The following is a 27,330-nucleotide window of genomic DNA, read 5'->3' as shown; positions in this document are numbered from 1 at the left end:
GACTGAGTAATGTAACGCACCAGTGCCACAGTATGCTGGAAACTACCCGTAGTGCAGAAATGGAGCACTGTGAGGAGCTTCAACAGGTGAGTAAGGGAGGTGACTGTGTCCCTGTCTAGCTCTATGTTGTGAATATGCAAATCCAACGCTCACAAGGGGGGCGCACGTATAAGATAAAGAAGTAACGCAGTAACGCCAAAAGTAATGAGAAGGGTGACATCATAACACATGACACACGTATACCACACCTATAGTACACCTAGTGCTCCACATGTTAGGGGAATAGGGCACCGTGCAGTGAAGGACATGCACAAAAACACATAACTTATATGTAGCTTTAAATAGCAGATAACTAGAGATAGGCAAGCATGGCTGCTGCAATAAAAAACGTACACATGCAGCAAAGTGCAATATGTTTATAGTTTGTTTTGATATAACGTAGAAGTACATTCCGTTTAAGGGTTAGGTATATTAATGAATTGTTTTGGAATGCCACAGCCCACTGTGAAATTGAAATTCCGCTGACACTTACAGAAATGCTAGATCAGCTCACTAAGGGTGGAACACCAAGAAGCTTACAGTAGCTAATTAATTATTGCAGAAGCAAATGTTTCTCATGGGAAGAGAACTACAGCCGAATACCAGGTGTAGGCCCATGCAAAACTTTGAAGGTCATTTGGATGGGTACCAAGGGCCTGGGCAGCGAGTACAGCAGTAAAAGAGAATGAAATAGGAGAAATTCAGTTTCATCAATGGTGTCCCGCACAGTTTTTTCATCTAGAGCTGGCACGATGCAAGACAGGAGACGGCAGAGTGCACATGTGCAGGTGGGCAAGGGAAGTGGGGAACCAATCCGGGAACTGGGATATGGTGTTGCAGGGGCTGTAGGAAAGCCCTGGTCCTTGTTGCTGTTCCCTCATAATTCAATTGGATAGATTTGGTGGGATACTGTGGCTCACGCTGTCGCTAATGCGGGGGTTCAATCCGCAATGCAGGATTTATCAATTTGTACCTTAGCGGATGCCAACCAATGGCATGCCAGAGTTTCTGCAGGTCAGCAGATAATGATGTATTGGAGGGTAGGGACGCTCAAGGGTCATGACATCATGACAGGGTATTGAGGGTGATGGTCCAGGAAATGTTTTCATCCAATCAGGACATGTAATGTATATGAGCCTATAAGGGTCCTGTGAATACTCAATTATGTTTTAACACATCCCCTAAATTATACCAAACTTATACTGAGTGATAAAGTGTGATAATGTGAGATTCCCTTGAGAGAGTGCTCTGAGTTGAGAATGTATTACAGTTCAGTTCCACTGAGCTGTTGATTTCTGCCAGTAGACCAAAAATGGTAGGCATGTCAAGGCAGTAGGCAGTGAAGACCTGTTGTTTAAGATCATGGTGTGAAATCATGGGCTTGAATACCGTCTGTGGGTAAGGCATACAGGCCCTCCTACCTCTCCTCCTGTCTTGGAACTGCTGCTGTGATGGAGGATGGGGTGCAGGCAGATGGGCTGCCTGGGCTAGAGACTGGGCTCCAAGCTGATGGGATGCTTTATTTACCTTCCCGGACGTTCGGAGGTACCCGGAGAGACACGCACCACCATGCTGTCTGCCGATTGGCTGCTGCCCACAACAAATCCACGCTCCCGACCAAGCCAGGAGGCGAATCTGGCCTATTTGAAAGGGCCGTGTGGGCTTGTCTTTCCCTGTCCTTGCCTGCAATTGCCCATCGTCCGTAAGACAAACAGCCCCCGTCCGATACCTACGCATACTCTGCAGCACACTGTTGTCTCACAGGTAAGAGACCCACCTCCATTGGCTATCCCTTATCCTCCCTCCTTCGTAACTTACCTACCACTGCCTATACCATTCTGGCGTGCAAAGCCTTCCATCTCCACTCCTAAGCTCCCCCTTGAGCCCCTCATGCTAAATGCCCGATCCGAGTCGCGTCTCTAGAGCTGCCCACATTGTGCATCCCATACCTATATCGTCTGGAATCTTGTATGAATCGCATGATTAACTTGATAACCTTTGCAGAACCAGTCCATGCTCCCTTCCCCTCCTTACTGATTGTTGTAGCAACATACTTTCCAGTCTCGGCATCTTCGGCTCCACTTCCCTATCATAACAAAGATCTTTTCTTGTTACCGATGATACCCATTACAACGGATATCTCCACCCTACCATGACAATAAGTACATCTCTACTCCTGAACTTACTCAGCTTCCTCAGCAGAGGCGTTGCTAGGGGGGGCTTCGGGGGCTATAGCCCTGGGTCTTTTAGTTGTAGCCCTGGATAGAATCTCAGGGTTTACAACCAAAAGGCTAGCTAGCCCCGAGTCACAATGGTCCGGACATTAGCGTAGCCCTGGATCTTTCCCACACCAAGCGACACCCCTGCTCCTTGGCAAAGTCTATTACGCAACTTCTCGTTTCTACCATTGTTTCATCATGATTATATACTGCACTATTACATTCACCATATCTGCCTTCCTCATCCGTTTAAGGTATCAGCCTCATGCTAGACTCTAGATACGTTTTCATTTCTTCACTCACTACTACATACCCATCCACCCCATACCCTCAGCAACAACAAGTGAGCTTCCCTAAGCTCTTGGTCCTGATACTATGCCCCCAAGGACACCATGAGGTAGCTCATTTTAACAAAATGTGACCTCGTTATAATGCCTGCGTTCTGTTGTGAAGGTGACCCCTCACGTTAATATATGTGTTTCTGGTGTGTTTTGCTCCCCCTCCCCTGGTCACTTGTGTTCCGGTGCGAATGCCCCACCTTCCATTGCGCCCGTGCTCTAGTGTATGTGCCCTAACTAATTTGACTTTTCAGTTGTGTGTTGCTGCCGTCCTACAATTTGGGGCTGGCACCATGCTCCTGCCGTATGATTTTTACAATGCTTCTGGTTGGCATCATGTATTTGTCCACTTAGCTTCACCAACTTTGTAACCTGAAGCACTTAATGTAACTGCAACTGTAACCACATCCTGAAGTTAATGCGCCTTGATACCCCCATGGTTATGGTGTGCTATATAAATGTCAAAAATAAAATAAATAATTGCCTGGGCCGCAGGCTGATGGGATGCCTGGCGGGGGCTGGAGTGCGGGCTGTTAGGCTGCCTGGACTAGGAGCTGGGTTGCAGGCTGATAGGCTGCAGGCTGGGCTCCAGGCTGGGCTCCAGGCTGATGGGATGCCTGGCCTGGGGCCTGGGCTGCTGGTTGATGGGTTGGCTGGGTTAGGGGCTGGGTTTCAGGCTGATAGGCAGCAGGCTGGGCTCCAGGCTGATGGGATGCCTGGGCTGGGGCCTGGGCCGTAGGCTGATGGGATGCCTGGGCTGGGGTCTGGGCTGTTGGTTGATGGGCTGGCTGGGCTAGGGGCTGGGTTGCAGGCTGATGGGCTGCCTGGGCTAGGGGCTGATGGGATGCCTGGGCTGGGGCCTGGGCTGCTGGTTGATGGGCTGGCTGGGCTAGGGGCTGGGTTGCAGGCTGATGGGCTGCCTGGGCTGGGGCCTGAGCTGCTGGTTGATGCGCTGGCTGGGCTAGGGGCTGGGTTGCAGGCTTGATGGGTATAGGACGATTTTACCGACAAAAAGTGGTCGCAATGACCAAACGTTCGAACACCAAAAGTTCAAACCTTTGGTGGTAGCATTGTAAAAACAAAACAGGGGCTGCGGGGGTGTCCCCCGCATCGCCCCGCTCACTATACTTTATGGTATAGTGAGCGGGGGCTGCGGGGGGAGACCCCTGCAGCCTTTCGTTAAAAGAAAAAAGGACCCTGCAGTGCAGGTTCCCAATCACGGAAGTGAACGGGAACTGGCGCTGCAGGAACCCAGCGTGAAGATCAAGCTAAGTGGGGTTTGTTTATGTTGGGAGTGTGGGTGGGGGTGTGCTGAGGGTGTGGGTGGCGGGGGTGTTGTGGGTGGGGGGGTGTTATGGGTGTGTTGTGTGTGTGGGTGCGAGTATGTATGTGTGTTTGCATGAGAAAGGTGCAAACTTTTGGTAGTTCGCACCTTTCTCATGCAAACGTTTCACCGGCGGTAGTTTCAGCCACTGGCAAATCACTTAGATTCGGCTGATGGGCTGCCTGGGCTAGGGGCTGGGCTCCAGGCTGATGGGATGCCTGGGCTGGGGCCTGGGCTGCTGTATGATGCGCTGGCTGGGCTAGAGGCTGGGTTGCAGGCTGCTGCTGGCCAACCTATGCGAGGGTGATCATTCACCTTAGATTTCTGATTTGTAGCGAAAGTGGTACTTCTTGGTGCTTTCAAAAGTGAGCCTACTGTTTATTGTGCTTTGTATAATTATAATTGTTCTTTTATAAGTAGCTTAATACCAGCGTAGGATCGGGATCCGAACCAGTTTTGCGCTGCGTTGTCTTGCTTCCAAGACAAACGCGTTGCTCCTGAGCTATCCTTCCTTCCCAAAGCAGTCCCTACCCTCTGGTTGGTGGCATCTTGCATGTGTGGCTTGTTGTGAGAGTTGCATGCCTTGTTGGGATGATTATTGCTTGCTGTGTGCATGGCCATTTTTAACCTGGTAATTTGCATCTGCTCTGAGCAGGCACAATTTTGGGAGTAAATGTGGGAGTAACAACCAGTGGCATATTTCAATAGCATTCCCATGCGTGTCACTTGAAGGCGTACATTTTATGTGTAAAACAATGGCTTAATTCACTTTGTGCAAAATATACATGGTTTTACGCTTCACATATGCAGTGTTATGCCTATGTTACAAATTAGGTTAATTGGTGGATTCGAAAATATGGCTCTGTGCGCTAATGATCACTCGTTGAATTGTAGCGCAGGTTGAATATAGTGATTGAGTATGTGCTGGCAGCAAACACTCGGGTCCCACCAACCTATCCACCCAGGTTGGCACAAATGAATACAAGATTACAGGGTAAGGGATGGCAATGCGCCGAGCACCAAAATACAAGTGGTTAAAGTCAATCAGGTGTGAAAGTAAATGATGTTTTTAATAAGGTTGTGAACAGCCGACACGTGTTTCGACACGCTGGTCGTTTTCAAGGCAGAGACTTAGATATCAATTTCATCTATGTAATCCTGAAAAACAATCTAGTGAAGGTAAAGAAAACCGCACATGATGGGTGTTGGTGTTATTGCTTTCCGATTCCTAAGCATGCCACTTTGGCAAATTGCAATATATTTCTCGATGAATCGAGCCACGACCGAAATCTCGGGATCAATCCCACAATGAGTCCTTATGCCTATGTTAGCCAGCGTAAAGTCAGAGGGCCATCGGGTACGGAACCATTATGTGGCCATGCGTAAATTCATGGTGCAAACGATTTACGCCTTGAATGTATGCTCCAGGGACTTTGTAAATGAGCTCCATGGTGTCTGAAGAAGACTGCTTCTTCCCTACAGTTAATTTCTTTTTCTGCAAACGCAATGTTCTACTGGATAGGATGCAACAAAGCTGTTCTTATCTTCCCCTAAAATCAGGGTGAGAATACTCCCAATCTTATCAGGTGCCTTTGTATTCTCTCCTTTTGTAGCACTTCTGAGATGGCTAAATCCATTAAAGCCTTCAGCATTGCTTTGGTCTTTAGGAGCCATGGGACAGGGATCACTTTTTGATATCCCTTTGCTGTTTCTGACACAGCACCAAACACTATCACTCTTCTCTTCAAATATGACACATGCATTTTGATTTTGAAAGCTCTACTTCAGGTCGTCCACTGCTTGCTTGCATGCATGCAGTTACTACTCCTGAAGTTGATGACTTCCTGGAATACCACCTGGCATGCAGGAACATGCATAACACTGGCCGGTCTCTTCTTCTCCGTAGGATATTCAGAACCGCACAGACATTTAACCGATTCAATGATTATATTGGGATTGACGTCACTGGCAGCAAAACGCAAAGTTGTAGGTGACAATGCTTCATGTGCACTTGCAGCGGTCACATGATTATTTATGGTGTGCATCTGTGTATTGTCCATCATTTCATTGCATATTAAGCAAATTGTGTCTTTGCAGAATCTTGCTCCTCTCTTTAGCCCAGTTACATAGTGATATCTGGGTGGACAATTAAAAGCAAATCTTCGGCATTACCGATGGCATGGCTTTCTCCATCTTGTCCTCGTAACTAGGGTGGACGTACACTGCTACCATAGAACAATGCATCCTACAGAAAGTCATCTGCATTATTTATAATGGAAACTAGGTGCAAACTACTCAACTGAATATTTCAGACATTACGAGCCAACCAAAACCCTCAGATCAGCATCTACTAAACAACTACAGCTTGGAAGACCCTAGAAATCTAGACTTGGTAACTCAGCTCTCTGAATATCCTGCCGATGGATATGGAAGATATGAAAACAATCTTGTGAAATCCAAATGACTCTTTAAAGAAATGCTTCCTCTGAACACCTTAAATTACCATCACTGTTGGGTAAACAACCAGAATTGCTACCCATAGAAGAAGTCTGCCTCCTGATGTGTACATAAACTCTTTGCATGGCCCTAGTGCCCCAATACTTTAGTCAGCAAGAATGTTTAACCAATGTCCTACCTGTAGCTTTTAATATACACCACCCATCTTCATTGAGGTTATGTGTATTGTGGTTCCTTAGACAGGATGGCAGGCAGGTAGTGTCTGAAGTCCCCAATGAATCAATAAAGCCCACTAGGCGCATACAAGGCATAGCACTATCCTGTTTCTACCATCCACTCACCAAAGACATCCTGATCGAAACAGATCCAGTGGGACTGATCATGGGCAATGGCAAGGTGCTAGATCTGTCTGGCCCCCTGCTATAAATTAAGTTCTGGATGAAAGTGCAATAGACACAGCAGAGCCAGTAGATCCTGCTTTTTTGCAGAATCTACGCAAAGAGCAGTTTGCCTTATATGCAATGGCAACTGTACTCTACATCAGAGGGGTGCAGAGGTATTTTAATCAAAATTGAATCCGATTTAGGCATCTTAGCTTCTTCTGGAGCTGGTGCTTTTGCTCGGGGTCACTGATCAGGGTGCCTCTGTGCTAAAGAAGTATACCACCGTTCATGAAGCTCACTCCTTCCATTGGGTTTTCGGTGGAACCAGACAGGAGTACAAAGTTTCCAAGTTGGTAGATGTGTGTGTCCCAATACTTGGCCAGGAGGCACCAGGATACATTTTTCTCCTACAGTCGATGTGAATGTTGAGGCCGTTGTTGGAGAAACTCTGCAAGATGGCCCACCATTAATCTGGCACACTTTCATATGAAGGATGTACATTTTTCATTAATGGCCTAATTCACAGAAGCATTTTATAATGGCAAAACCCATTGGAAAACGCTCTGTGAATCAGGGCCTAAATATTTTGCCAGCTCACATGCAGTTTCTCTAATTTTGCTGTGGGTGGGACGTGGGAGTATTTGGTCCTTATCTTGGAAATTGCAAACCTTCGGTTTCGGTCACTCATCCTAGCCTTTGTGTTTGACTAAGCTTATAAGACTGGTTATTGTGCGCCTCTCAGAGAACAGGGCATGAGTACTGGTAAAAAATGATCGCCAAGTCTCAGGACGCTATTGACAAATTAGCAAGAGCTCTGATCTAAGAGCCAGGCGTTATCATCAACTGAAAAGAATTGTAATTGGTTGCAGCTCTTCATCTGACGTTCCCACATTGCATGGTGGAGATGGCGTGCCTCCTTGGAGTGCCAGCCCTCAAGTTGCATTTAATAAATTAAGACCTTTGGCACACAATCTGGAGAGGTTTGATTTAACTTTGTAGGTTAGCTAGGATCATGGGATTGTGGTTCTCTTTAATTCAGCACTTCCTCCCTGTCCTTTCCATAACAGGGCTCTGCAGAGATTGAGGATTTTTAATTTTACAAGATTTTGTCTATACGGAGGGATTTCGCTGCTGACAGAAGGGATGCTTACAACCTTCACAAGTGTCTCTATCACATGGATTCCTGGAACAGAAGTCTAATGTTCAAGTCAAGAGGCCCAGAATACCAGAATATGTTTTCCCCATTTGCAGTAATAGCCAAGACATTAGTTTGGGGCAGGCGAAGATGGTGTTGGTGACTCAAGCATGGACTTGAACCTTTCTGCAGCTTTTCCAAAGAGTATTCCACAATTCAGTGGGGCTTACGATTTCATAGAGGAAGTGGAGAAGCTATAACGCTGCCCGGGCAGCATGGTAAAGCGGCTCAGTGGAATGAGATACAATTCTATCCACAGAGCCATGAGCAATGATGAGACCTTGGAAGGAGATACACATGAACTCTCTCCTGAGCAGATCAGAAGCAACCAAATCGAGCCTCTACACAGATTGACAAACAGCCATGCCCCAGGTGAAACGCCACAACATTCATAACTGGATTACTTCCACCTTAGACAGTGCCAGTGCAAAGAATCCTTTTAAAAGCTCACAAAAGGGACTATTTTGTGGAGCAAAATACATCGGCTCCCGGCGGCCGCAAGAATCATCCTACTTATATTCCCTTTAAGCGAAGCAACCTCGCCCCAGCTGCTCACAAGCAGAAGCAGACCCACTCGAGCAGCTGTCGCTGCACACTGGAGCAGAACCGGACCGGGGGTCACCAGACCCAACCCGAAGACAGCCGGCTGGTGGCCTGTGGCCATTGCTGCGCAGGTGGGAGCAGCCGCCCACCCCCCACCCCTCCGAGTCACTGTGGGCGCCGAGGCTACTTGGAGAGGAGATGTGCCGGAGACACGCAGGTGGGTCGGAAAGCGAGACCCGGCGGCGTTCTACCGGCGCCGACAGACCGCCAATCGTGGTCCCTCCCATCCACCTGATCCAGGCGACAAAGCAGAGATACAGTGCAGGGGCCGGAACATCCAAAACCATTCACGAAACGCGCCTCTCTTGACCCAGTCAGTGCAACTGAGACACGGCGCCTCCCCTCTCTGTGGCCGCGGAAGACCTTGAGGGAAACACCCCGTCACATCCCGCAGACGGGCCTGGAAATCATTCTACGTGCCTGCCCTGGGGCCCGGGCCTGCACAGCCAGCCTTCCCCCTTGTGATCTCCTCCTTCCACCCCCCCGTCAGCGAGACTACAACACCCGGGTCGAGTCGCGGCACAAGAGGATCTGGGTGCTGTGCTCCCCTGTTGGCGAATGACATGCCGGCAACGGACCCGACAACAGCAAGGTACACGTGTGAGAGGGGTAGGGGGCCTGTTTTGTCTCCTCCCCTGCCCCCCACGGCTCCCTACATAACCGGTCCAGCAGCAGGGCCCACGGAGCCCTTGAACGAAACTGTGGGGTGCGGGGATAAATACTGGACAGTGCTACGCTTATAAGTGAATCAGGGGCATAGTCCCACACTAGTGGGAGAGACCATATTCCCCCCCTCTTCACAGAGTATACAAATAATCAGGCTGCAGTGGGGGGGTGGTGGCTAGGGGCATCCCTCCTCCTAACCAACATAACCACCCTCCGACCACGGCGGACCCCTTGGCTTCCCCCTCCCCCCATCACTACGCTGTGGGCTGGAGCCTGTGAGGACTGGCAGTGGAACAGCTCCTACGGGGCAACATCACCGCAAGGACGAATTCTCCCTGATACACATAGCACCATCCCAACGAGACAGGCAACCCTGGAGGTGGAATCCACACCCAAGAAGAACACGATCTACTGTTTTCAACACCGCCCTGGTGTACACACACCGGGGGCATCCTCGTCACTGGCGGCATAGTAATCTGAGCCACGCAAGGTCCCCCTGAGCTCCAACACCAACCCTCCCTGAGACGACAACGAGAAATACCCGGACTTGACACCATACCGGATGCGCCGACAGCGATATGGGAAAGGAAAAGTCCAAAAGACAAACCCTCCAAAGTAAAATGGACCTCTACACTATGGAGGCCCCACCCCGCTCAGGGACCCAGACCCCAGAAGAGGAAGGTGCCAGTGATTAGCCCCACGACCCTCCAATCTCTCTGACAGACCTCATGAAAGCGATTGGGGACTCGAGAACATCACTGGAACTCAAAATTGGAGGCCTATCCACAGAGGTGTCCCTCATTCGCCAAGGTCTGCGCAACCTGTCGGCTAGAGTCGGTGAAGCGGAAAAGAGGGTGTCAGACACAGAAGATGCAGTCCACCGACTGGAACAACAACTGGCTACAATCACCCAAAAAGTCACGCAGCTTGAATATCGCGCTGAGGTCAGTGAAGGGAGGGCGCGATGCAACAATCTCAGGATTCTTGGGATACCGGAGAAGGAAGAAGGCCCCAGCGCTGAACTTTTCCTTGAAGACTGGCTGACACATGTCTTTGCCCCAAAAAAACTATCCAAGTTCTTCTCTATAGAAAGAGCACACAGGGGCGGGTGTGGCTTGGAGCGCTAGCGATGCAGTCGCTCCTTTGATGCCGCCCACGGGAGACCCGCCGCCGCCACAAATATTATGCGGATTCCTGCAAGTAACACGATCACCGATGCTACCCAAGGTGATCGGAACCACTGAAGCACGTCTGGGTCGTGGATGAACTTCTAACGCGTGTGCGTTGTGCCCGAATCCACCTTCCGAGTCCAGCACCCGGCGCCCTCCGTAATAACCAAGATGGCGGATGCTCGGGGGCCCGGAGGGAGGAGACGGACGGCGGCCGAAAGAAGGGGGGCGCACTGACACTCACCACCGCCCGAGCAGCAGTGGACCCAGCAGTGGACCCAGCGACGGGAGACAACCCAGGAATAGCCCCGGCTCCGACCTCCACCTCAGCGGTGCAGCGACTGCAGCGGCGACCGCAAAGGAGCTCCTGCCGAGGACCCTCCCGATTCTCGGAACGCCGGCGGGGACAGACAGCCCCGTGGCGGACTGCTTTCCGCCTCCCCCTCTTGTCTCCCGCATTAATCCGGGCCCCCCGGCCGGAGATGCCGAAATCCAGACCCCGTCAGGGCCCAGGTGAGGCAGCAACATCCCGCGCCGGGGGAAACATAGGCGCGGCGCCCTGCCCTTGTCGGAGGGCACTTCAGCAGCAGCGAGAGAGACCAGCATTATCCCCCCGACGTGGGAGGAGGCACCGGGGGTACGAGGGACCAGGAAGCACCGGGAGGCACCAAGAGGGCCACGAGTAGTCCGCACCAGCAGACTCTAACCCTTGGAGCCTCAAGAGGCTGAGACGGCCTCCGAAAAACATACGGGGGGCCCCACAACAGACCCGGCCCGCCATATAAGCGTCACCAGGGACGGCCTGAGGTTCGGCCACACCGCCAAGCACCCTAATCAATCACCCAAGAACGGGCCCCTTCGCCATTGGCCGCCTAACACAACACTGCGCACCGTCCCTGCCTCTGGGGTCAACCAACGGCAACAGAGGAGGCGGCCCCACTGCAGCAGAGCCTAAGCAAAAGAAGGACAACAGAGGCACGGACACAACCTCTAGGTTTACTACCCAGCCTCTCCAGCTAAAATCCCATAATCACTACCACGTGTCCTCCACATTCTTCCTGGGGCGCCCCGGCCCACACCTTCATCCAGCAAACCCACGCAGCACCCATTGAAGCAACTCTCCCACTCACCTATCATGTCCAGGCAATCGAAAGCCAATAAGACAACAGACATGCCCACTATGTTTGCTGGCGCGGACAGAAGCAAAAAACAGGACTCTATCAAATTGACCCCGCAAAAACAGCTGGAAGAAAAAGATGCTCTAGCCAACAGAGGGGACCTAGTAGCCTTTATGGCGGACATTAAGTCTGAATTTCGCTCCTGCCTAGCCGACCTCACCTCCAAAATAGAACAAACGGATCAAAGAATAACAGAGGTGGAACAGAGGCTGGTGGAGGTTGAAGATCGGTCACAAGTTCACACTACCACCCTTAAGGAGATCCAACAATCTATTCATGCAATACAAGACAAATATGAGCTGCTGGAGTTTAAGCAGGAGGACCTGGAAAATAGGGCACGCCGCAATAATCTCCAGATTCGGGGGGTCCCATCCTATGTCCCCGACAACAAGCTAACGGAATACATAGGAGATTTCTTCCAGGCCCTATTACCGGATCTAGACAAATCCCAGCTCCTGCTGGATCGGACCCACCGACTGCGCCCGCGCCGGGGCATGGACTCAGACCCTCCCCCAGATGTGATCACCAGGGTTCACTTCTTTACAACCAAGGAGGCCATAGCAGCAATCAGCCGTACGGGAGACAGTCTCTCGTTCCAAGGTTCCCCCCTTCAGATCTATCAGGATCTCTCGCTACTCACCTTACAGAAACGAAGGGCGCTCCGCCCCCTGGCGCTTTTTCTTCAAAAACAACAGGTTCGGTACAGATGGCTGTTCCCCACGACACTGCAATTCTCATACAGAGGCACTCTTCGACGGATCAGCCATTTGGAGGACGCAAATTCGATCATGCAGCCAACCTCACCCAGTGAGACCTCCTCACCAAACCTGGATAAAGCTGGGGACTCTGAACCTCCTCCCTCCCCGAAGCCCAGGCGGTCATCGTGGTCAAAGATCCAGCGAAACCACAAGAAAAGATAACTAAGGATGACGCACACCACAGAAACAGGACGCCCCCGCGGACTCCGGTCCCGACAACATCCACACCGGGCACCTGTGACCTTGCCAAAATCAAGATCCGCCACCTTCATCTTGAAGGAACAAGCCTAGCGAGCGGCGGCGGCGGACCATTCCCATGGTTCATACCCATTCCAGGGAGACTTTCCAACAGCTGTTCCCTGGAAACCCGCAGTTCTCAAGACGAGATGGGACAGTTGGCCCCGTTGGCCAGGGAGGGGCCCGTACCCGAAAGGTCGGTCCCCCCACCAGTTAAAGTTGCGGCCCCCCGTTGGGGCGCCGCTTTAAAACCTCAAGTGCAGAATGGTACCATAGTAGCTCTCGATAGACATGGCAGCTGAAGCAATAACACACGACCCCCCCCAACCCAAACGACGGAACAGGTGACCCCAACGGACCACCAGACTCTGCGGATCCTCTCCCTAAATGTGAACGGACTAAACTCCCCTAACAAACCAAAGGCAATTTTACTAAAACTCCAAGACGAAGATGCCATGATAGCCATGCTTCAAGAGACCCACCTGTTGCCGGTGAACGTAACTCGGCTCCGTTCCCGGCTGTTCCCGTTTCAATTCTTTGCCTCTGGGGGAAGCAAAAAGGGAGGCACTGCGATCCTCTTTCGGAAAGACTTACACCCGCAAATCCTAGAAACGAAAACATGCCCGGAAGGCCGGTACACAGCGGTCAAATGCCTTCTTATGGGAGACCTATACACCCTGGTCTCAGTCTACGCCCCCAACACGGGACAATCCCTCTTCTATGACTCACTGGGCGCAGCTCTTGCTGGCTTCGTGGAAGGCCAAACAATCATGGGGGGTGACTTCAACGGGGTTCCCGATCCCAAAGACAGATCGCACCCCCCAACTCCAAGCGACTTTGCCCAGGCTCTCAGCCTCCTCCGGCTCTTCAGGTCCCTGGAGATAATAGACTCGTGGCGAGTGTTCCACCCCAACGAAATAGACTACTCTTTCTATTCATTTGTCCACCGCACCTTTTCAAGGATCGACCTGTTCTTGATCTCCCCGCAAACTTTCCCCTCTGTCAAAGAGGTCTCCATTGGCACCAGGGCCATATCCGACCATGCTCCAATGCTCCTGGAACTCCGGGCACAGAACCCCAACCCTCATAGCCCACGTAAATGGGCACTATATGACCCGATCCTCAACGACATGGCCACCAGAGACAAGATCGCAATAGGCATAAGAAACTTTTTTGAAGAAAATCCCGCCTCAGACACCTCGCTAGCGAACAACTGGGACGCCATGAAGGCTGTAATAAGAGGCTCCCTAATAGCTCAAGGAGCGGCTTACCACCGAAACAGGCGCCAAGCCCGAATAGCCCTAGAAAATGAACTAAAAGAGGGAGAGGCAATACAAAAGGAAAAAGGCTGGTCCCCTAAAACGCAACGGATCATACGCACAGCAAGGAAAGAACTGGAAGCCCACTATGCGGAACAGACCGCTCAACTATTGGCGAAAGCTAAGCAGTCATATTACGCAAAGGGTAACAAGGCCAACAGGTTCTTGGTAGCCAAACTAGCCAAACGCCGACGCGGTAACACGATCACCAGCCTGCGTGATCCTAACAGAGTCACGCACTACTCGGAGCCTGAAAAGCAACGCCTCGCAAAAGACTACCTGGCCCAAAGTATGAAGGCAACCCCACGGAGCCTACCGCAACAGATGGAATACCTACAGGAGGCAGCAGTGCCTCTCCTCCCCGATGCAGCGAGAGACGAACTGGAGGAGCCCATAACGGGGGAGGAGGTGGAACAAGCCATCAAATCACTGAAAACACGGGCCCCTGGGGCAGACGGCTTCTCAACTAGGTTTTACAAACTGTTCAGAGCTCAACTGACCCCGCACCTGGTTACCCTATTCAACTCCTTCAGGGAAACGGGATCGGTGACTCCGTCGATGCAGGAATCGACCACTATCCTCCTGCCTAAGCCGGGAAAAGATCCGAGAAACCTGACCTCCTACAGTCCGATTGCTCTCTTAAACATCGATGCAAACATATACTCAAAAATCCTGGCAACCCGCCTGAATAACATCCTACCGAAAATTATTCATCCCGATCAGGCAGGTTTCATTTTGCATCGGACAGCAGGAGATAACATACGAAGAACATTGAACCTAATAGACCTTGCCTCCCGGAACTCTCAAAAACTAGCGTTGGTGGCGCTGGACGCAACCAAGGCATTTGATAGGGTCGATTGGACATTCATGAAGCACACCCTTAGGGCCTTCGGCTTTGGACCAAACTTCCAAAGGATGGCTCTAGCCAATTACAGCAACCCAAAAACCAGCCTAAGAATCAACGGCCACAATTCGGACCCAATCCCCCTATCATGCGGAACCCGACAAGGCTGCCCGCTGTCGCCCCTGCTCTTTGCACTCACCATGGAGCCATTCGCCCAAAGAATCAGACGAAACAACCAAATTAAGGGCATACAGAGTGGCCCCACGCAACACAAAATCGCCCTATACGCGGATGACGTTCTGCTCACGATCTCAGAGGCCCACTCATCCCTAAAACACGCGATCCGTGAAATCGCCACCTATGGGGAAGTCTCTGGCTTCTCAATAAACTTCGACAAGTCATCGGCTTTGGGCATCGGCCTCAATTTAGCGGAGCAGGAGCCACTGACCAAGATATGCCCAATAACATGGGAAAAAAAGGCCATCCCCTATTTAGGGGTCCATATTCCGGCAGACCCGAGAGACACATATAAGGTCAACTTTCCTCGACTCTTCACAGAATTGGAAGGCGACTTGAAACGATGGGAGACCCAAGAGATCTCACTGCTAGGGCGCATCACAGCATGCAAGATGAACCTCCTCCCAAGATTCCTGTACACCTGCGCCTCCCTACCAGTAGCGATTCCCACAACAATGCTCCGAGGTCTCCAGAGGACAATGCTGAACTTTATCTGGAAAGGTAAGAGAGCGAGAATCCCTCTCAGGACGATGCTTGGGGGTTCCAAACTAGGAGGGCTCGGGGTCCCAGACTTGCAAGCCTACAGAGTGGCGGCACAACTGGCACAGATTCAGGCATGGCAAAACATAACAAACCGCCCTAGATGGGTTGAGCTGGAACAATTGCGAACACCCCTGCCCCTACGATTCTTGCCACATATCCCACCCCCCCTCAGGTCACATTGGGGAGACCTCCTCCTATCAACTAAACACACCCTCAGCTCCTGGGACTGGACACTAAAACGGAAGGGAGTGCCAAGGGGACTAAGCCCACAATCCCCAATCTTTCACAACCCAACTTTCTCACCGGGAGCGAATCCCTGCAACTTTCAGAATTGGATAAACGGGGGACTGGAGACGGTGGACCAACTATACATGGGAGGGAGACCACTCACATTCGACCAATGCAAGGAGAAATTCCAACTCCAGGAAAGAGACAGATTTACCTACATCCAGATACGCCACTGGTGCTCGCATCCCCAGACCCTCCAAGCAGCGACACGCCCCCCGACCGCTCTGGAATTCACACTGAGAGACCTCCCCACTCGCGGTAGAGTATCCACCCTATATAGACGCTTCTTAGCCGTCTTCCTGACCACAAAGACTCGATGCATGGCTCAGTGGGAGGCAGACCTGGGACACCCAATCGAGGACCAAACCTGGGTGGACATATGGACCAGAACACACACCTCATCTACTTGCATCACTAACAGGGAATGTGCATATAAGGTCACACTCCGGTGGTATTACCCGCCCCTCCGACTTCACCATATAAATCCGCAAGTGGACCACTCCTGTTGGAGAGGATGCGGCCGCCCAGGCTCCTTCTTCCACATGTGGTGGACCTGCCCAAAGATCCAACAGTTCTGGAGGACATGCCTGGGGACCATCACGCAGATTACCGGAACGACAATCCCCCTGGAACCAGAACCAGTCCTGCTGGGAGCTCCGATCCCCACGATCTACCCGCGCTCCGGGCCCAGATCGAAACTACTAACCCACTGCCTCCTGGCAGGGAAAACAGTGGTGGCACGAACTTGGAAATCCCCGGAAGGCCCTCACATAGCCCAATGGTGTACCAAACTCTGGGACATTTTGATCGCGGAGAAAGTGACGGCGGCACAAGCGGGAATACTCCACAGGTTCCGGAATATTTGGGCCCCAGTGCTTGAATACGACCAGCGCTTCCCCGCCCTGACTTATAAACCGACCCGGGCCCGCTGGATCCTGGAAAACCAAGGGACCCCCGAGGCAGACCCATAGACGCCGAGGCAAGAAGCGGGCAATCTAGGAGGGAAGATACCACCTCCAGAAACTGAGGAGCAGTGAGGTCGAAGGACGAGGAGAGGGAGGAAACCCAGGGGGGGGGAGACTGGGACTGGGGATCAATATGCCTAAAGAATCACTGCTGATATTGTTTGTAATTATCATTCTGCCTTGATTTAAAATAAACAAAGTTAAAAAAAAGAAAGAGCACACAGGGTGCCCACCGGACGACCTACCCCTGAAGCCCCACCTAGAACAATAATTGGACGCCTGCTGAATTATCGAGACCGCAACGCTATCCTTCAAATGGCTAGAGCCGCCGGTCCAATCACATACAACGGCTACAGAGTTGCGTTTTACCCTGATTACACCAAGGAAGTTCAAAAGGCCCACCAGTCGTTCGACTCAGTTAAGAAGAAACTTCAGTCGTTATCAATCAAGTATGCTCTGTTCTTTCCGGCACTGCTTAAAGTCCACTACGAGGGCACCACTCACCTGTTCTACAACCCCAAAGACGCATGGGACTGGCTCGAAACACATGTTCTCAATGACCCTAGAGCGCGACGCGCACCGCATGACCCGCCTGCGCAGAAACCCAAGACAGGACAGCCCTCGCCCCCTCCACCCCTGGCGAGCTCGGATGTCGACACCACGCAGCATCTTGCCAACAGCTCCACAGAGCATGGATGAGGCCTCCGCAACACAGGGACCGGCCTACAGTGAAACAACATGGGAACCTTAAGCTCATCATCCTGTAGGCACTACCCTAGTCCGGGTCATCCCGAAGAAGTTTTTATAGTTGCAAGTTCAATGCTTGGGCGACAGGTGCTCTCAGTTGGGGGTGGGGGGGCGAGTACAGGGTGGGGGGAGTTTTAAGGGTGTAAGCAATCGGAATCACAGGATGAGAAGGCATGACACCTATGCATACCGGCGCGGGCTCCATACACCGTTTACCGGCGGGGCCCATGATACTCGTGCTACCCAGCTACCAATCATACAATCACACGTCTCCCTCTTGTGTATACCTCCGGACACCTCGAAAACATACGAGACCACCAATGATCCTCCTAGATGCCCCACTACGAGACCCACGCAGATAGAGCAAATACCAACACGCTCTCCTTATTGTCCTGGAATGTCAACGGCCTCGGCTCCAGTGTGAAACGAAGATTGTTACTCCAGTATCTCAACCGATACTCACCAGACATAGTTCTCCTCAATGAAACACACCTGATTGGCACTGAAAGCAGCTTCTTCAAAATATCCAATTACCCGCACACTTACCAAGCTGGATTCGCAAAAGGCGCCAGGGGTACATCCATAAACGAGTTCCCCTATAGGTCAGAAAAGTAAGAACCGATCCCCGGGGTCGCTATGTGATACTGCTCGCAGACATCTGGGGTGAGAAATGGGGTCTCGCAGCGATCTACGCCCCCCTCACGATCACGAAAGAACTACTGGCTGAGCTGCGGAACTTGCTCCTGGAGGAAGAAGCTAGCCTATGGATCATAGGAGGAGACTTCAACGAAGTGATGGATGTCACAGTCGACAGGTCCCATAAGAGAGCTGGAAACCGACTTGCCCCAACATCGCTCTCCACGTTCACCGGAGCATTGGGGCTAATAGACACATGGCGCTCACTACATAGCAATGAGGCCGGCTTCTCCTTCTCCAGTGTGCATAAATCACTCTCAAGAATTGACTATGCTTTCATCCCCCGTAACACAACCCATAGGCTTCTATCAGCTGAATTCCTAGCAAGAGGAATCTTGAACCACTCTCCGCTCCTTATAACCATGAAAAATGCCTGCCGATGCCCAGATAGCAACTGGCGCCTGAACACATACCACTTGCGGCTTCCTGAAATCGCGGAAGAACTCAAGAAAAAGACCACAGAATACTTCGAAATAAACGAAGGCTCAGTGGACTGTCCGATATCGATATGGGAGGCATATAAAACTGTCCTCTGGGGAGAAGCCATCTCAGCGGTATCAGCCCACCGGAAACGTCATGCCCAAAAGGTTAAGGAGGCAGAAGCGCAAGTACAAGAATGCGAACGTCAAATCCTAGCACATAACATCCAAGAAGCAAAGGAAGCCCTGGCCACAGCACAGGAAGCCCTCAGCAACATAGCTCTGGACAACGCGCAAACGGCCCACTTGCTGGTCAGGAGCCAAATCTATGAACAAGGAGACAAAGCAAACAAAACTCTGGCCTGGTTAGAGAAACGGGAACAAAGCAAAGGACAGGTCCGAGCTATCAGATCTCTGGAGGGAACATGGTTGACGGGAGACTCTGATATAGTGGAAACATTCGCCGCCTACTATAAGAAACTTTATACTCCACCTACCGAACACCCCACATTAGAGCCCTCTTGCTACCTCGACCGGATTGAAATTCCAAAACTGTCACAACAGCAAACAGATCTCCTAGACACCGAAATTACTGAGAATGAAATACAGGAGGCACTCGCACAGCTCCAACCGGGGAAAACTCCGGGCCCCAACGGCTTCCCGATAGAAACGTAGAAATGCCTTGGGGGCACACTATCGGCTCATATGCACCGCATGTTCCTACAAAGTAAAGAGCAAGGTGCACTCCCCCCTGACCTCAGGAGGGCGTGCATAGTTGTCATACATAAAACCGGAAAACCCCCAGAAGAATGTGCCCCCTACCGTCCCATTTCACTGATCAACGGAGAAGCTAAGGTCCTCGCCAGAGCACCAGCTAATAGACTACTCAAGGTGATCGAGACACTCATCCACCCAGGTCAATGTGGATTTATGCCCAATAAATCCACTCGCATGAACCTACGTAGAATTCAACTTGCCCTGAACAGAGCTGCAGAAATACCGTTGCCACTGGCCCTCCTGGCGGTGGACTTTGAGAAGGCATTTGATTCTTTGGGGTGGGATGCCTTATGGGCAATCATGGCCAGAATGAATTTAGGGCAAAGCTTCATATCGTGGGTCAAACTCCTCTATGCATTTCCAGAAGCCACTGTGAGGGTGAACGGCAAGTCCTCCAGACCATTCCCTCTGGGCCGAGGTACTAGATAGGGGTGCCCCCTGTCTCCGCTTCTTTTCCTCCTCGCCATCGAGCCACTAGCAATTGAACTCAGATCAAACAAAAATTGGTCCGGATTCGCCTGGCCAGGGGGAGGGGAGGATCAACTCTCGCTGTATGCAGATTACCTCCTTATATACCTCAGTAACCCGATTACCTCATACCCGACTGTTTCCTTTATCCTTAAGGAATACCAAACCTTTACAGGCCTAAAGGTGAATGAGGCCAAAACCATTTACTTCCCGATCCAGGGAGGCGAGTCTGCGATCCCAGAGACTTTCCCCTCCCATGTCTGTATCAGGGAATTCAAATATCTGGGCATACGGCTTGGCCCGACACTAGATGGATTCCTTCAACTCAACCTACAACCCGTATTAGAGAGGTTTAATAGAGATGTCTCCCACTGGCAATCACTCCCCCTATCACGAATGGGCAGGGCAGCGCTGTTCAAGATGATGACACCCCCCAGACTCCGATACGTTCTCCAAAATGCCCCGCTCCCCATCCCCCAGGAAACCTTTACACTCATTGATAGGAACCTCCGCACACAGCTATGGGGAGGGAAACAACCCAGAATCGCCCTTAATACACTCCAAAGATCGGTATGGGAGGGAGGCATCGGTCTACCCTGTATACGCACTTATTATTTAGCATCACAGATAGGGGTGGTAAATGATTGGTTATACGCAGACCCCACACTGCCACACATCCGCATTGAAATGGATACCATGCTTTCAATACTGCCACTACAGGTCTTGTATGCCACCAACAACCAATTCCCGATGCTACCAAGAATATCACGCCATATCCGCCATGCCTGGAGAGATGCACACAAACTGGTTGGCTGGAAAGGAAAACCAACACTATCCCAACCCATATGGTACAATGCATACCTCCCGGAAATAGTGAAAATGGGCTCTTTTGAACACTGGGGAGCAAAAGTGATAAACACACTAGCGCACGTGATCCAAGAGGGTCGCCTCCTAAGCTTTGATGCCATGCAAGACCAATTTGGCTTAGCACCTATGAACTGGTTTCGACACGCAGAACTAGCTCATGCCATACACATCCAGTTCCCAGACACAACAACTATATCCCCCTGCTCTCCCATAGAGACCAATGTTCTACCGCAACAAATCCTCTCCAAAGTCACCTCTACCCTCTACCAGGCCCTCAACTCCTTCGGGGCTAAACCATTAGATAGGCTCAAGGAAAGGTGGGAAAGAGACCTAGGTGTTCTGGAACCAGAAGACTGGATAGACACATTAATGTCCCCCCGAGAGATTGGGATAGAAGCCAAGCTCAGACTAATACAACTTAGAATCCTCCACCGCTCATACTACTCTCGCACAGCCATGGCCAGATGGGGAGGGACCGAGGATGAGACATGCATTAGATGCAAGCGAGAGCCAGCAACCTTCTACCACATGATCTGGGACTGTCAAGTATTACAAGTTTTCTGGGGGGATTGCATCAATACGATCTCCACTGTCCTAAAGACCCCAAAATGACACTTCTGGGCATTTGGGGAGAAGTGGATTTGACTAAGTACGAGAAAATGTTTCTGGCGGTGGCGCTAGGAGCGGGTAGGAGCGGGTAAAAGGCTCATTGTTGCAAACTAAACCCGAACTGTTGGGAGCAATGAACTAAACAGGTGTGCAGCTCTGGAGCGCCGAATCTATAATGCGCGGGGTTGCCCCCGTAAATTTGAAAAGATATGGCCTAAATGGCTTGATGCTCACTGAGATCCATCCCTCCCTATTTGCCTTTACCCCTCCTCCCCGCCTCCCCCCTCCTCGCTCTTCCCCTTCACCCTCCCCTTAACTCGAGGACACAGGACGCAACCAGTAGTGCCTGAAATTACCCGTCTCGCGATTGTATCACGGCTCCTCGGCCCTGCGTCCCCTTTGCCGCTGTCAATATTGTCTTGTTTTTCTGATGAATGCCTATGTTTATATTCATGTTGTTGTTGTACTGTTTAAAGTCAAATAAACAGAGTTATTAAAAAAAAAAAAAGCTCAAAGAACCAAAGATGCACCTGGTTAATTGGTTCAAACCCAAGCTAAAAGGGTTGAAAAAGAAATATTGTAAACTGGTGAAAATCGGGAGGAAAAACGTACTACAAACAAGCAAATTAGCCCATCATCAACCTTTACGATTTTACAGGGCATAAGCTATCAACGCCAAGAAGGCTTTCTACTCCAAATGCATTGATTCAGAGCAACACAACCAAAAGGAAATGTACACGATCATCCAAGAACTGAAGAACCCAGCAGCCTCCAATATAACGTCCACTACAAATCAATAACAAAGCAATCCTCCATATCCAAGAGCAATTCAACAGTAAAGGGCTTTCACACTCATACATCATTACCAACATGTCACTGAAGCCTCCCATCACCGTCTCTCTAATGTCATTCCACCTTTTCTATGCAAAAGACCTACTTGCTCAGGTCAACTCCTGCAACTCAACCAGATCCCTAGAGCACATGTGCCCCCATTGTATACAAATCAATCATAAAACACTCAGAACTAACACCTACATTCCTCTCCTTCCTCCATGACTCCATCAACACTGGAAGTCACCAGCTGCACTGAAAACTGAATACATCAAGCCCCTGCTGAAAATACACACAGCCAACCCAAATGACCCAGAAAGATACCGCCCAATCACAAACCCACCTTTCATCTGCACCAACCTGCAGATCACCCCACGGATCCACACTGTCACCCCTTATATTCAAAATCTACATGATACCTCTGCTGTACCTCATAAACTGATCTGACATCGTTAAGTGAGACCTCCAGAAAAACAGACAAGAAAAAAACACTCAAAGGAAAAATTTATTTTCTATACAAAAGGAAAACATGTGACAGAGGCAGAGGGTCCTGTAGAACCAAACTGCCACAGATCTCTTAGTTCAAAGCATGGGGTTATATAGAAAGACATCAGCATTAATGATGCATGCGATATACAGTGTTCATGCCCCACCCTCATTGGCCACACCCCCACACCCCCACACCCCCACACCCACACACCCCCACCCCCACACACACACACACACATCCCCCCACCCCCAAATTGGCCACATCTTAATCTACCCACACCCTTTAACACGTGCTCCCCCTACTCCGCCATCTTGGGTTCCTGCTACCTGATTGGTGAGCCAGCTGGAATGCTACCCTCCCCATGGGCAGAGTCACATGGTGTTAACATGAGCTCAGTGGATACCTTCGAGGTCAAACTGGCCCACTAGAATAATGGTGCACTTCTCTTTATATCAGACATGCAGCCACCCCCAACATGGCTCCCCATTGTGGGACTAAAGTTGTTGGCATTGCCTCTTGCTCCTCATATCACAAATCACGGCATGCTTCGCTCCTTGCTCCCCACTTATCAGCTACCCCTTCCCGGAACTTCTCCTGTGCCTCTCGAGGAACACACTAATCGGCCAAATTGTGATGGGAAAGTGATTCAAAACACTTTATTGCATTACGCTGCCACTTTCAACAGGGTTTGCAACATATTATGCCTCATTTTTAACATGGCGGTGCTTCAGTATTTCTCGCATCTGGAGCCGGGGCCTAGGTCTTCATTATTATACACTATATTTTACCTACTGTACTTCATTATCACTTGTGCCCTCTACCTGTGCCTACCTATATTTTCATGACTGCTGCAAAACAACTATATTTGTTATTCCCACTTTGCAAGTTTCACTGCAGCCGCGCATGTTCATCTTTGTGTGCACTGATATATTTTCCGCAGCCTAAATTGTTTGGGAGGGGGTGGGAGCTGGGTGTGTATCCAAACACATCATCAGCTACAACTACGCTGTTGACATACAATTTACCTACCAAGTCGAGAATGCCCGGTCATATCTCTCTTCTCTCTCTCTGCTCTCTCTCATGGTAGACAGCAAACAGATTCAAACTCAACCCTACCGGGATTCCAAGATGGTAACTGGTGGTAGGCAGACATGAGCATGCAAGCTCCATCTCCGGGCCGCCCCGACAACCAGGCTCTCAGAGGGCAGCAAATGCCCAGCCATTGTACTCTGAGAAACCAGAGGGTGTCTCACCCGCTAGTCCCAGTGGATCACATTCTCTGGTGGCCAGGGCACGGCCATTGCCTTTGGATCCAGACCCTGGGGGTGGACTAGTGTGGGAGTATCACCTGGGTGAGGGGTCTTCAGGGAGTGGGGGTGAGACAGCCGATGGTGAGACACAGTATTCCCCCTTTTATGTTCATCTACCACATCCTATTTTGTAGGATTTTCCGAAGTCCTAACTCCCCTCACAAACACTGGGCCAAGGAAGAGGGTGACTAAGAGTAACCAGACTAACTCTCTCACATCGTACTGGACATGTACCGTTAATCGGGTCAGGCAACTTCACCCACTTTACACTAAGTGCATACACCTTATACCAGCTCACTCTCCTCACACAAATAAAAGGCAACACCTAAAGACACACTCTGAGCAAAGCGGAACATGAGTACGATTAGAACTTCTGGGAGAAAGGCACACCTACTGGAGCAGAGCAACAGAACAAGGGATGAGAAAAGCGGGCCGAAAACCCTAAGGCTTCCCTAGTGGATGTTGCTGCCTCTGACAGACCGCAAAAAACATGCAGAGAAGGCCAGATCCCACAAGTGAAGATTACGTTGTGTTTCAAGGACGCATGCGACCCTCCCGAATGAACGGCAGAGTTGGGGAGGCGAGGTCAAACCTGTGGTACAAACCTTAACTCGTAAAATATAAATCGCAAAACAAGAAAGAAGCACACACAGCCGGTGAGTTGGCAAGCAAACTGAGAGACTGGTGTGTGTTAAAATGAATGAAGTAGCAACATTATATCACAAGTGAAGGCTTCACGTGTGTGGACGAGACACAAAGAAAGGCAGACCTGTGAATGAACTTTAAAGTAAAATACAGCTGTGAGATCAGCGATAACAAGTGACGGAGTGGTCCGATGAAAGGAAGTAGTCCATTCGAAAGTCTCTGTGAAAGGTACATTGTTTGAAGCTAAAATGCACACAAACAGCAAAGTTGAAATAAAGAAGATTAATTCCTAGAGAAGGGAAAACAGTGAACGTTGAGTTAAAGTGGTCCTGCGCTGGTCTGTAAAGAAAGCCACGCACATTCGAAAGACTTCGACATCAGAAAGTGGTCCGAGCTTGACTGAGGGAGTCCAGAAGTATAATAAGTTTGGGGAAGGGAGTCCCATTGCAACTTTGTGTTGAACTTTATCGTGGGAGGTCTGAGCCCAACAGAGGGGGACCTACAAAAGGGGGGACATACGAGAAATGTGTGGTGAAAGGTCTGAGCCCGACAGAATGGGACATTTGTGAACGTTTTGGTTGAAACATTATTTTGGAAGTCAGAGAAAGAGACTTTAATGTGGAAGGCCATGGTTTTGAACTGTGTATTGTGTTAGAAACCGGGCAAGAATGTGTCATCCTGCCTACAAGGATTGCCTTACTCCTTGAGGCCTAACGTGGGGAAGAGTGCTGGTTCAGACACATTATCACTTGAACACTGATTTTTCCTTTTGCATACAATTCTCCTTTTTACACGTTTTGTACAAAAGATAGGGCAGGCATTAGGTTTTGTTAGTGACAGACTCCACTATGACTGTTTTGTTTATCGTTTGAAGTTGAGACTACTCCCATCTTAGTTACAGGGCAAAATAGGAGTTTCTCCAAACCCAACATTTTCAATAAAGGTTTTACAAATTGTATCCATTGTGTCAGTGTCAATATTTGTCATACCATGCCTTCCCTACAGTACTGACAGCAATCCAGACCCTTTGGGGGCCCAGTGCACCATGTAAATACATCAAGGTGTGATCGCAGGACTGGTCCGACAATACGACAGTCCTTCACCCCTGGGGGGCGGGGGGCTGAGGAGCGAGCAGCGCCCGCCTGGCAGGCAAGAGATTTGACTGAATCGAGCTGCAGACCCCCGACGGCACTGGTAACAAGGCTGGTGGGGCTAGCGGTGCAACAGCAGGCAACAGCGGGGCGTCCCACCGGCCAAACAACAAGCTGATCCGGGTGGGGGCCCTGGGTTCCCCTCCCACGTCTTGCACTCGCCAGCCTGGAGGCATCATTGGAGGACATGAAGTCCCAGGCGGCAGGAGGGAGCGCTCCAGGCTATGATATCAAAGTGCAGCCCGATTCCAGCTGAGAGGGGGGCCCTGACAAGCTGCACCCAGTGAGCGGCTAGTGGCCCATAAAAGTACTAGGCCCCTTGAAAGCAGGCAGGGCCCGGACCTCTCCCCCGACTGCCAACTCAGCACCAACGACACACTGCCTTGAGACCCCACAAAGTCGGTATCCGCACTACCACTGTGAAGGGGGCAGCTGCCCCTACAGTGGCCAGGAGGGAGGCAGCTGGACTGTAAATTTGGTCTTGTGTCTCCCATGCAGTAACTGTGAGAAGCTGCACAGCAGGCCAACCCCCCATATAATCCCAGAATCCGAAGTCCCCTACAAATGCCTTGCGCAACAGAGCTCAAAGCCAGGCGGCAAGAGTCTGAGTACACCCGGCAAGCAACAACCACTGGCCACGCCACAAGAGGGCACTCTCCGACATGGTTGGTCTAGAGACCCTAGAGCCACTAACAACCAGCCGCAGATCAGGTGCGGGAGGACCAACTCAATGGCCATGAGTAAGGCAGACCTCGAAGCATGTTTCAACGGCTTCCAAAATATGCTCACAGCCTCCTTCTAAACCCAATTGTGGACACACACGGTTGAAGTGAAGCAAGCAATCCAAGATCTGAATAACGATGTTGCGCGGCTAGATGAGCTGACAGACACAACGGAAAGAGCATTGCAAGAGATGGAGGATAATAGGAAAACCAAAGAAACCCTGGAACACCTGGTCAGAATCTCCCATAACCTTGAACACCAGTGCGAAGACCTGGAAAACAGATCCTGAATAGCTAACATATGCATACAGAGCCTGCCAGAAGAAATGCGTACAAAAACCTCAAAGAAACTGCACAACGGATCTTTGCAGATCTGCTAGGCAACAGAAAGGCAGATGAGATGCACATTGATATGGTACAGAGGACTGGCCCCAAAAGGTTGGAGTCGGGCCCTCAACCCAAGGACATAGCTGCAGCTATAACGTTGTACCCTCAGAAAGAACGAAATCTACGGGTGGCCAGGCATGCAGAGCCTATCACCTTCAACAGTGTTGAAATCCAATGATACCAGGACCTGGCCTAGTCAACATTGAAGAAGCACAGGGAAATGGGTCCAGTGGGGAGGGCACTAGTGGCCAAACAGATCAGCTATAAATGGACCTTCCCTATTGGTCTCTTGTTTACTAGGGACAGGCGGCAGTACAGAATCACCACCTGCGAGGAAGAAGTGCATTATCCTCACCCTGCCATCCTCCTGCACTGCCCCCTGGCCACCCCTTGCACTGGGGCCTGTATCTGAACCGATACAGCCCCCGCCCCCACTCTTTGTCTGCACT

Source organism: Ambystoma mexicanum, chromosome 2p (genome assembly GCF_040938575.1).
Source record: "Ambystoma mexicanum isolate Mex_15411 chromosome 2p, UKY_AmexF1_1, whole genome shotgun sequence".
In the NCBI taxonomy this organism is placed as follows: domain Eukaryota; kingdom Metazoa; phylum Chordata; class Amphibia; order Caudata; family Ambystomatidae; genus Ambystoma; species Ambystoma mexicanum.
This window is presented reverse-complemented; position numbering follows the sequence as displayed.